Below are 2,898 nucleotides of genomic sequence, written 5' to 3'. Positions count from 1 at the left end.
GTGGAAGAGAGGAAATGAGAGGGAGAGGGAAATGGGGAAGGGAGAGAGGGAGCGAGGGAACAAAGGAACGAGGGAACAAGACATGGGAGAGAGAGAGAGAGAGAGACAGATACGTTTTTCAGTAACTGGTCAGCTTGGAAGTTGGAACACAAAAACATGGAGAAAAACTGAAACATTCACCCCCTTTGCCTGTCTGGAATCCCAGAGGGAGTCTGGACCATCATTTCCGCACCTGCTACCGTGAGCTCGCACCAATGGCTCCAATATGCTGACCAGCCACCCTGCGCCTTCCGCAAAACAGTCCAGGAAATCCGGAAGGGAAGGGGATGGCCAATCTCCAGGGGGCCATCCCAAGAGGGTTGGCTGGGGGGAGACTGGGCAGGACGCTCCATGTTTCCTGGCTCCCCACCCCCCTCTGCCCGCCCAAGAGATTCCCTCCTTACACACCTCCTTGCAGCAATCTGCAAACCCAGCTGCTGTTCCACGTAGCTCAGGAAGGGTCCCTTCCAACTGGAGTACAGCATTCACTCCTTAATGCTGCATTTCCTGCCAGGCATGGAGAAGATAAAAACTGGACCCAGAGAGATGTAGAGGCAGAGAACATGCAAGAGAGCAAGCACAAGATAGACAGCGTGAGAAAACGAGAGAGAGAGCGAGAGCAAGAAAACGAGAGTGAGCAAGAAAACGAGAGAGAGAGAGAGCAAGAAACAAGTTAACTTCAGCACCAACCAATGGTTCCAGCCAGCAGAAACAATCAAGTTTTTCATTTTTTTTACAAAATCACAAACAAACAGAGGCCTTATGGCCCATCTCTTCCCTGCTGGTCCAATGTCCCACCCATCCGCACCCCCACTTCTCTTTCCAGAGCCTATTTTCACTCACCCATAGAGTTGTCCAGCCACGCAAACAGACCCTAAACCCAGATTAAACTAGTCCCACACCGGCCTGCTCCAGCCCCTTATCCCTCCTTAAACCTTCCTTATTCATGCACTTAGCCAACCAAATGTCTTTTAAAATATTGTAACTGTCCCCCCGTCCACCACTTCCTCAGGAAGTTCACTCCACACACCGTGTGGAAAAAACTGCCCCTGGGGTCCTTTCTTAAAAATCTTTCCCCGTCTCACCCTAAACATATGCCCTCTAGTTCTGGACTCCCCCACCCCAGGGGGTAAAGACCTTGTCTATTTACCCTATCCATGCCCCCCTCATGATTTTATAAACCTCCTGTTCTGGACTCTCCCACCCCATGGGGAAAAGACCTTGTCTATTTATCCTATCCACATCCCCCTCATGATTTTATAAACCTCAGGAAGGTCACCCCTCAACACTCCAGGGAAAACAGCCCCACCCTCTCTTTATAACTCAAAGCCTCCGTACCCAGCAACATCCTGGTGAATCTCTTCCCGAACCCTCTCCGGGTTAATAATCTTCCTGTAACAGGGTGACCGGGACTAGACACAGTATTCCAGAAGGGGCCTCACCAATGTCGTGTATAACCTCAACGTGACATCCCCGACTTCTACACTCAAAGGTCTGAGCGATGAGGGTAAATGTGCTAAACGCGTTCTTAGCCACTCTGTCTCCCTGTGATGCCAACATCAAAGACTGATGCCCCCGAATCCCCAGGTCTCTCTGTTCTAACCATTTCACCGTTGGGTAAGGGAGAGAGGACAGTCAGGGTCACACCTCAAGCCCCAGACTGAGTACAGTCCCCCTCCCATCCCATGTATCTGCTGCCCCTTATCCTTCTATTGGAAGTGGCCGTGGGTTTGGAAGCTGCTGCCTGAGGATGGGTTTCTGCAGTGCGTCTTGTCGATGGTACACACCGCTGCTACTGAGCGTCGGTGGGGAAGGGAGGGGATGTTTGTGGATGTGGGGCCCTTCGAGCAGGGGGGGCTGCTCTGTCCCTGGACGGTGTCGAGCCTCTCGAGTGTTGTTGGAGCTGCCCCCGTCCAGGGCAAGGGGGGAGTATTCCCTCCCCCGCCCTGACTTGTGCCTTGCTGATGATGGGACAGGGCTTTGGGGAGAGAGTCAGGAGGGGAGTTACTCACTGCAGGATTCCCAGCCTCTGACCCGATGGCGGGAGAGTCAGGAGGGGAGTTACTCGCTGCAGGATTCCCAGCCTCTGACCTGCTCCTGTAGCCGCTGTATTGATATGGGGCTTGGTCTGGTTCAGTCTCTGGTCAACGGTAACCCCCAGGATGTTGATAGTGGGGGGATTCGGTGATGGTAACACTATTGAATGTCAAGGGGGCGATGGTTAGATTCTCTCCTGTTGTAGATGGTCACAGCCTGGCACTTGTGTGGGGTGAATGTTCCCTGCCCCTTGCCAGCCCAAGCCTGGGTTTTATCCAGATCTTGCTGCATTTGGACCCGGACTGCTTCAGTATCTGAGGGAGGGAGGGGGGGGGGTCGAACGGTGCCGACATTGTATAACCATCGGGGAACATTCCTCCCCTTCCCCCCTGAAGGGGGAGGGAAGGTCATTGATGATGGATGGGGCCTAGATACTACCCTGAGGGACTCCAGCAGACTGACCCTCCAACCACATTCCCATATCCTCCCCGATCCCACCCCAGGGCTGCTCCTCCTCCTCCTCCTCCTCCCTCAGGTACAGGACAGCGCCAGCTCCCACAATCCTCGAGGTGAGGTCTCACCTAGGGATTCAAGCCACTGGCCCTCGTGGGGGTGCTGGTACACAGCGGGGAGCATCCGAGTGTACCCGCTGGGGGAGGTCGGCGATGCCAGTCTGCTCGGTGCTGACCAGGGTGATGACCTCTGCTTCAGTGTCCAGTTTCTGCAGGGTGGTAAGGGGGCGGGGAGGGGGAGACAGAGAGAGAGAGAGAGAGAGGAGAGAGGGTGGGGGGGGCGGAGGAGCAGGGGTGGAGGAGGAGTGGG

General features: G+C 54.8%; 1 pseudogene; it reads right to left on the bottom strand.

The window, feature by feature from the left end:
- Window positions 1-447: 447 nt before the first annotated feature.
- Window positions 448-2,898, bottom strand: part of LOC122546641 — an 8,627-nt pseudogene continuing 6,176 nt past the window's right edge.

This window comes from Chiloscyllium plagiosum, unplaced genomic scaffold (assembly GCF_004010195.1).
Source record: "Chiloscyllium plagiosum isolate BGI_BamShark_2017 unplaced genomic scaffold, ASM401019v2 scaf_82184, whole genome shotgun sequence".
NCBI classification, from domain to species: Eukaryota; Metazoa; Chordata; class Chondrichthyes; order Orectolobiformes; family Hemiscylliidae; genus Chiloscyllium; species Chiloscyllium plagiosum.
The sequence above is the reverse complement of the archived record's forward strand: the minus strand, read 5'-3'. Positions and strand labels throughout refer to the sequence as shown.